Below are 9,478 nucleotides of genomic sequence, written 5' to 3' on the forward strand. Positions count from 1 at the left end.
CACATCTAGGAACATATATATATATATATATATATATATATATATATATATATATATATATATATATCAGGGTGGTAGCACCCACAGTGGGCTGGGTACCGTTTATCCATTAGCAATCAAGCAAATACCCTACAGACAAGTTCAGAGGCCAATGTGATGGAGGCAATCCTTCAATTTAGATTCTTTATTCCTAGGAGGGTCAGTTACACAGCCAATATTATCCACCATGCCTCTCTAAGATATCTCATTGTACATATGCAAATATCCCTAAATATGAAAAAAAAATAAAATCTGAGACACACTGAGAAGATCTCTAAGAGAAGACTGACTTCCGGGTAGCTAAGAAGTTGGCCTTTAAGTCCACATCCACAGTGACTCATCTATTCCAAGGACACACTTATTCCAAAGCCACACCCACTCTAACAAGACCATACCCACTCCAACAAAGCCACACCCACTCTAAGGCCACACCCACTTCTTGGCTGTTCCTCCTAATAGTGCTGTTCCCTGGGCCAAGCATTATAAACCATCACACACCTCATATCCACATCTATGCACTTCACCCACACAATCATGTATGTGATGGACATAGACAGAGATGCCTAAAGGAAGTGTGTTCATGCGGTTTCTCGGCTTACACTGCTTTCGTATCATCCTAGCTTCCTTCCCTCCCGCCCTAAGTATTGTACAGCCAAGTGGAAGTGGTTATGTGATGACTCTAAGTCTTCTAGAAATCTGGTTATGAGACACAATATTGAGGTTACAGAAAAAGACCAGGGAAATAGAAACTGCTAACACCACGGTAGAGCGACAGTTTAGTGGGCTCTTATATAGTGATCCATGGGACACCATGCAACCAAGGAAACCTATACCAGAGTGCCAGATCTGCCATCTTAAAACAGATGATATGACTACTCATCCCCAGGGGAATCTTATATCTTATCACAGGGAAGACTGACCTAAAGAAGAGAGTGCCGTGTCTAATAAATACTCGCTTCCTTGTTCACTGGTGTTGAAATAGCCTACCATAAGCCAACGCCTGTTCCAACCACCTGGAAAGATGTGATAAATGTCTTTGAAACAGTTCTGAATCACACTGTCTGGTTCTCTGTCATCCTCTTTGACGTTAAAAGTACTACAGGAGAAAGGACCCCATGTTTAGGTAAATATGAACTGACAAAGGCGCCCCTCTGTCATATTGATAGACATTTGTCTATTAGCAGCTTTGGACATTCTTGAAGATGGTCATCTCTATCATAATCTGCAGCTTATAAAATAAGAAGCAAAACCATAGGACTCTGGTCAGAAGAGTGGGGTCCAAGTCAGACCCACAAGGTTATTATCTAGCTGGGATCTTTCTGATAAAGATCTACCTATATCTGATAAAGATAAACCTTTGTCTCCATCCCTGAAGTGTTGATACAAGTGGACCCAGTGATCTCCTGGACAAGAAACATGTCTCTCAGGAAAACCATCAATCTAAACCTACCTAAGAATGTAGACAGATACAGTGGCTTCTGCAGGGATGTCTGTCCTGTCAAGGAGTCTATCCTCTGCAACAGCTTCCCCTGAGCTGTCCATTCTCACCCGTGAGATGGCTTTACACTAGTATGTGCTAACCTTTATGTGTGGGACTCACCTGAATTCTTTTGATGGACATCCCCAAAGCAGGGAAGAGAGACAAAGCCAGATCCAGGTCCTGGGGGTGATGATGCCCTTGAGTGCTCTAACTCACTCGGAGAGCCTACCGCTCACTTACAGCATGTCTGATCTCATCTGGAACCCTTCTGATAAAGCAAGTGATGAAAGATTAACCACTCAGCAATGGCTTCAGGGGTCCCTGAGCTGCTACTGTGTATAAGCTCAAAGTATACATTTAAATACACTTCCATGCCATCTACAAAGAGCTTATGTCACATATAGATTATCAGTCATTCCCAGAGACCACCCAGGTATCTAAAATAGAGAGAGAGAAGCCCAAACCATGGAAGTTTGGCAAGATGTATTCAGTTAAACCAGTTGGGGAGATGATTCTTCTCTGAGATCACTCCCCCCCCCCCCCCGCCCCAAATCACCAGGACATGTTTTCCTTTTCCCAGATTATTTGCAAATGTATTAGCAATTATTTTAAATTATTTATGATTATTGTGATATGCACTGAGTGGCTCACAGTTGCTCCTTACCAGAGGAAGGACTATTAGTGGGGAGTTAAAAATTGAATGATTATAGCTCTTTCTCCTTTTTATATAAAATACATTATTGTGAGGAGTTTTAAAATTTGCTTTAAAATACTGGAGAGTTGAATTATAATTGTGTTTATGTCTTGGAAAGTTTCTCACTGTTTACTTATCAAATATTAATTCAGAATAGAGGACACTTGACTCAGAAACCAGGATCTCAGCCCCAGCTCAGACAGCAACTAACTTGGGGGATCATGGGTCACTTACAAAAACAATAATTCTCTGAGCTCCTATTATTTTAAAAAGTGGAAATGGGCACAAGCGAGTTCTGCATTGTGTCCTTAGATTCTCTTCCTGCTACGGGCCAGTGCGGTGCTCATGACAAGAGGCTGCTCCGTGGGGCTGTCTCCCTTCAGCACCACAACAGAGAGGCAGAGGCAAGACTGTGCAGGGAGGCTGGGATGGAGGAGGGGTGGGTCATGGTCCAGGAGGACCGCCTCCATGTTTCCCTGGCACAGCCGCAGGCTGCCAGCCTCCTCTTTCTCAGGCTCGCGATTGCGTTTTCTACCACAGTGTCTGTTCAGCATTGCCTAAATCCACTGTGTTTTCATTTTTCTTTTTTTTTAAAGTATTTATTTATTATTATATATAAGTACACTGTAGCTGTCTTCAGACACACTAGAAGAGGGTGTCAGATCTTATTATGGATGGTTGTGAGCTACCATGTGGTTTGCTGGGATTTGAACTCAGGACCTTTGGAAGAGCAGTCAGTGTCCTTAACCGCTGAGCCATCTCTCCAGCCCCATGTGTTTTCATTTTTACCGTTCATTTATATGCACGTCTCTGTGTGCATATGAGACTAGTGAATGGCACCCACAAAGCCAGAGGAGGGTGCAGGACCTGAGCAGCTGGACAGCAGGTGGCTGTGAGGCGCCCTGTGCTAATGCTGGGAGCCAACCCCAGTCCTCCGTACACACCGCAGGCTCTCTTAACCGCTGGGCTGGCTCGCAGTTGCTGGCAGTACCTGGAAGGCAATGGTTGCAATCCAGAATGGGAGAGATCAACGAGGCGCGTTACCAGAAGCCTGTTTTTCGAGTTCTTGTTCACCGGGCCACCTTCAAAACTGACAAAGCTTTGTTCCGACTTAAAATAGGGAGACGTTTATTATCTTACAGGAGGTTTCTTTTTCTCCCAACGTAATATTTTTATTGATTCCTTGGGAATCTCACATCATGCACCCTGATCGCATTCACTTCCCAGTCTTTCCATGTCTGCAGCCCCCTGGGACCTCCCTCCCCACCAAAAAGAAAAAGAAAAGAAAAAAATAGAAAAAGAATCCAATTTGTGTTATCTATATATTAACTGGATCATGGTCAAACTCTCAGCTGCCCTTTAAATAGAACTGAGTTCTTCCCTTCATGCACCCCTCCCCTCCCCTCCCCTCCCCTCTCCTCCCCTTCCCTCCCCCCCAGAAGCCATCACTCGTGAAAAGCTACACTTTGGCATTCGTATCACGCTTTAAAGCGTTTTCTTGGATGGCTTCCTAGTTAGGTGTTACTTGGGGTGGGGTCATTGAGGTAGGGTAAGGGTTGTCACAGAAGCCTTCATGTCCCTCCAAATTAATGATGCATCAGTAGCCATCAGCATCACTGCCAAAGTAGCTCCTTGCTCTTTAACAGTCAGTGGGAGCACAGATCATGGACATCCACATAGTTTCTGGTGACAGCGCAGACTATAAACGCAGCCCCTGGCCGCCATAGAACCACAGACCCAGACAAAGCCCTCTGAAGAAGCCTGGACCGAGGGCATTTACATGGCCTCAGGTGGCAGCACAGATGACAAATACCCGAATGGGCCATGGGCCACCAACATCCGACAAAGATTCTGTCTGTAGTAGGACCATGGGACAAGTTTCTTTACTTTTTAATACGAGAAAATTCCACTTGAACGCACATTCTAATGAGTACAGGGACTTCCCTGTTCTTTTCTTGTGAACTAGAACATGGGAAAGCACATACTAGGACCACCACAAGTGAGCTCTTTCAATATATACACATACATATGAGTATATGTGTATAATGTATATGTATATATGAATGAATATATATTTAACCATATACATGTAACAGGCATTAAATCATTTCTTTCCTGATCAATTCTGAATAGATCATATCCACAGGCATGAGAGAACATTTAATATGTGAGTTTTTAAGTATACTTAGTCTTTAAGTATATGAAATAAAATAAGTGAACAGAAGAGAAATGGAATAAATTTCAGATTGAGTATCTCCAATTAAAGTTGATTAAACTTAACATTCAGTCTTTACCTTGAATATGGCAAATAGAAAACACAGTGCATTTTAATCTTCAGTGTTTCATAACTATAATCTGTATTTTCTATTGGAATATATCTATATTCTCTGTTATGGGGGTCTAGAAAGGATTCTTTTGCACAGAACAGTTTATTATGAACACCCTCTGGGATGCTGACTTTATGCAATAGAAATTAAAGCACGTCCTTAGCAAGTTCGGTGAAAGCGTCACACATTGTACTGTGAACAGATCTTTTTCTATGGACGATGACTGCCAGCACAGACCACAGAGAACCAAGCAAGACTGACAGATGGTGTCTTTCTTTAGCTTTGTCCCCATGCCCCAGAGCTAGTGGAGCCCCCTCTGTCACCATTGACAACTGGAGTGGATAACCACTGCCCATCACTGTGGTGGTATCTCTCACAGACCCTCAGTGCCCCTGCTTGGTGTGCCTCGGAGGTCAGAAGGGCAGGCAGTGGAACAGCATTGTGCTGAGACCGTTTCTCCAGGCTTCTGTTCTGCTCTGGGGCAAGTTCATTCCAGTTCCATCTCACAGGAGAGAGCATCGGGTCGTCATCTTCCCCTCCTCGCTCAGTTATCCTCTTTGATACTTTTATTGATGATTTGCTTCACTTTGAGTTTGACACAGAGTAACACTTTGTGGTACAAGCTGGCCTTGACCTCACCAGTGTCCTGCCTCTAACTCCGGATGCTGGGATTATATGTGGGTGCTACCTCCCTTCCCCTCTTCATTGATTTTATGCATTTATATTATATTAATATGATTGCATAAAATAGGCTCTTCAGAAACCATTCAGGAGTGCTTACCACAAAGTTTCTCATATCTGTGTCTAGTTATCGCAAATGTAATTTTCCGAGGCTTCAGATTGTTTCCCTGAGTGGGAGGAGTCTAAAACCATCTCTTTTCACCTAGAGCCTCCTCACCTGCTTGTCCTTCACAACTGGACACACTTTCCCAGGCTGAGGCCAGCAATTAAGATGCATCTGCTTTTCACAAGGACTGGTATGTGTGCTGTGGGTGGCAGAGGGGACCTTTCCTAGTGGGCACTGTCTGATGCATTCACACACATGGGAATGTGGAACCTGTCTAGCAGACTCCAAACACCAGCCCACAGGCACGAGCCACCCTACCAGCTGCTGCTGCAAACGATGCTTCTGTAGATCACTGTCTGAAACCATTTATTTACTTGTTATGGTCTGTAGCATTTCCAAGCTATCATGGTGCAGTTCCTGCTGCGGAAATGATGTTGCCTACAAGCTTAAACTACTATCTATATCAGAGGGGAACAAAGATCTGTCAGTCTCTGCCTTTGAGCATAGGTTGTCTAAAGTGTCTGCACACTAACATTTGTCTGGATAATTCTTAATGTAAAGGTGATTTTTCTGTTTTAGACCAATAATTCAGAACGTCAGGAGGGACAGCCTGATTGGTTTGCTTGTTTGTTTGTTTCAGAGACAGGTCTCACTCTGTGTCCTAGGCTAGGCTGAATGCACTGTGAAGACCAGGGTGACTGAACGTGTAGTGACTCTCTTGCCTCCGCCTCCGAGGTGCTGGGATTATAAATGTGTAGCATGAAATTCTGCTGAGACTTAAAAACAAACAGCAACAAAACAGTTTTCTGCAAAACAGATGTCTCAGGTTTCTTTTGTTGTGACAAAACACTATGACAGAAAACAACACAGCAGGAAAAAGTTCATTTTACCTCGCAGCCTGTAGTCCCTCATCAGGGCAGGAGCTCAAGGAGGGCAGGAACCTGGAGGCAGCAGCTCATGAAGATGTCACAAAGGCTTGTTCCCCATGGCTTGCTCAGCCTGATTTCTTATAGCAGTGAGGAGGACCACCAGCCCAGGGATGGGCCAGCCTACAGTCAACCAAAACATCACACATCACCCATCTATCAAGAAAACACACCACTAACTTACACACAGACTAATCTAGTGGGGAGATTTTCACAACTGAGGATCACTCTTGACTCTAGATCATATGAAGCTGATACAAAATGAAGCCAGATGGCAGGGAGTCCTCAAAGGGGCGAGTCACCTGGCAGGACTTACCACCCGGACTGTATTTCCAGAGTGCTTGTATATGCCTGGCCATCTCTCTACCCATCCTCCAGTCTCCTGACACGGAAGCCCAGAGAGTTCTTATTTCAGTAGTAACAATTCATACTTGTTCTAACTCCACAGAAACATTCTGGAACATTGTATCAACTCAGGTGTTCGCTGCCTGGACACCCCAAGGAAGAATCACAATTACAAGATACCATTTTTGTCAATAAGGCTGATACCACACTCAGAAAATAAAACGTTTAGCACATGTCCTGGTGTCCCCTGTGGTTGGAGTGTCTGTCTCTCTGGTCATGAATTACAGAAAGAAACACAAGTTCCCCCAGAGCCTTGTAGAGACTGTGCTTGTGCTCACACACTGCTTTGCTGAGGGAACAAGGCGGCTGGAGCAGCTGCTGCGTCTGTAATCTGACATGCTTGCCTGCAAGGGCGTCAGGGTCTCTGTGCTTTGGATCTGTTGGAAAGATCCGCGGGCTCCGTGGCTCATTGTCACCTAAGTGTAGTACTAACAATTCATCGTCTCATTTCGGGGTAGCAGCTAAAGGGAAAGACTTCTGCCCAGTTTATGGTAATAGGTACCAGACACACTGTTTTTATAGGGGATTTGGCATTCTACTGTCTGCCCGCCCTAGGGAACCTCAGATCAGTAGTTCCCACGGTCACTTCACTTCTTACTTTTGCAGAGTCTGTGTGAGCATGTCTCTCAGTGAATGGCTCCTCCGTGTTCACTGGGTATTCCTAAAGTAAATGAGATTAAAACGATAGACAAGGGTGCCGTTAATTCTTGTTTTCATGTCTCCCGAGCCCCAAGATTATAACTCTTCATAGGTCTTCTGAAGTGTGTGTGTGTGTGTGTGTAGTGTGTGTATGCACATGTTTTTGTGTTCAAGTGCTTGTACACGTGTGTGCATGTATGTGAAACCCAGAAGTCAACATTGCACAGTGTCTTAGTTAGGGTTTTACCCGCTGTGAAGAGACTCCATGGCCAAGGTAACTTTTTTTTTAATCTTTGTTAAATCCTTTTATTTATTTACATTCCAAAAGTTGCCCCCCTTCCTTGTCCTCCCTCCTGGAGTTCTTTACCCCATTCTCCTTCCCCCACTTCTGAGGGAGTGCTCCCCTACACACACACACACACACACACACACACACACACCTCCTCCTCACCCCCTCAAGCATCCATCTTCCCTGGGGCATCAAATTTCCATAAGATTAAGTGCTTCCTTTCCCCTATAAGGCTACATATGTGCCTGGGGAGGGGGGCAGAACCAGCCCATGGTATGCTCCCAAGGCAACTATTAGAAAGCAAAACTGTAATTGGGGCTGGCTTACAGTTTCTGAGGCTTAGTCCATTATTACCATGGTAGAAAGCATGACAGCACGCAGGCAGACATAGTGCTGGAGAAAGAGTTCTAAATTTTGATCTGCAGGCTGCAGAAGACTGTGTGACTGGGCATAACTTGAGCATATATAACCTCAAAGCACACCTGGACAGTGACACACTTCATGCAACAAGGCCACACCCACTCCAAAAGGCCATGCCTCTTAATAGTGCCATTCCCTATGGCCAAATATTGAAACACATGAGTTTATGGGTGCCAAGTCTATTCAAACCACCACAGGCTTCTTTCTGGGCTTCTCCTCACCTTATTTTTCTTGAGAGAGACTCTTTCACTAATCCCAGAGTTTATCAGTTCCACTAGACCAGAGCTGGTTAGCAAAAACCAGGAATCCAACTCTCTCTGCTTCCCAAGGGCTGAGACCACAGAATGCCCCACTGCGCTCCACTTTTTATCTGGGTGCTGGGCAGCTTGAGGGACCCTAAGGGGTTTTCCAGTCCCACACCCTCCTTATAGCTTCCCCCTCCCGCCTGGGGTCAAGGCTAGGCCAAGTTCCATTCTCCACCCACAGGAGCATTCTTGAGTAAAAACATTCTCAGAATGTATTGACTGATACTCTGGAAAGTCCCAGGTAGAGTTCAAATGCATGTCATGCTTGCTAGCCAATAGATTTAAAGGTCAATATGCTTAGCCAATAAGTTTAAACTGTAACCTTGCTGATGTAACCTGTGATCCTAAAAAGTATAAAAACTGCTTGTAATAGCCATTCAGGGTCGCTTTCTAGTCACTTACCTTGAGGGACTAATTGAAGGTTGACCCCGATGCAGGAAAATAAACCTCTTGCTTTTTGCATCAATCTGAGTCTCAGTGTCTCACTTAGGGTGTCTCAAAGTAAGTGCCACTGACTGAGAGTCAGGGGTCTTACATACTCAAGTCTTCATGCTTGCACGACAGACACTGTCAGATGAACCCTCTCCCCAGCCTCAGGTCACACAAAAGTTTGGTCAGACCAAGGATTAAAGACAAGGGAAACAAATGCACATGAGCTATCAACTTTGTATGTTTGTTTTCAGAGGAATACAGGCATACAATCATTTCTGAGGAGAATTGGCTATTAACTTGATGACCGCTAGTATTCAGGTAACAGATTATGAACTTAGCAGTTCTTGAGATAGAAGAATTTTCAAAATAAGGAAAAAATATAACAGCAATACAGAGAGAAGATGGAAGGAAGTGGTCACTTTAACCTTTAACCCCGGTGTGGTGGAGTGAGACTAAAAAGGAAAAAAAAAAAAAATCCAAAATTCAGAAAATTAGCTTGTGTCATGTCTCAGTAGGCCACCAGGTGGCAGAATTTTAACATCATCCTTTAGATTGCTAAACAGCATCTTTTCTCAGTCGATAATGGGCCGTGGGGGTTTAAGCTTGAGTCTCCTCCCAAGAGGCATTGTGCTCTTATAAATGAAATACAAATATATTTAACGACTTGAGTTTTTATGTTTTAAAATATCAAGAGTCACCCATTTGTATAACACAGCTGGCATTCCTATTGCAATT

This window comes from Apodemus sylvaticus, chromosome 2 (genome assembly GCF_947179515.1).
Source record: "Apodemus sylvaticus chromosome 2, mApoSyl1.1, whole genome shotgun sequence".
NCBI classification, from domain to species: Eukaryota; Metazoa; Chordata; class Mammalia; order Rodentia; family Muridae; genus Apodemus; species Apodemus sylvaticus.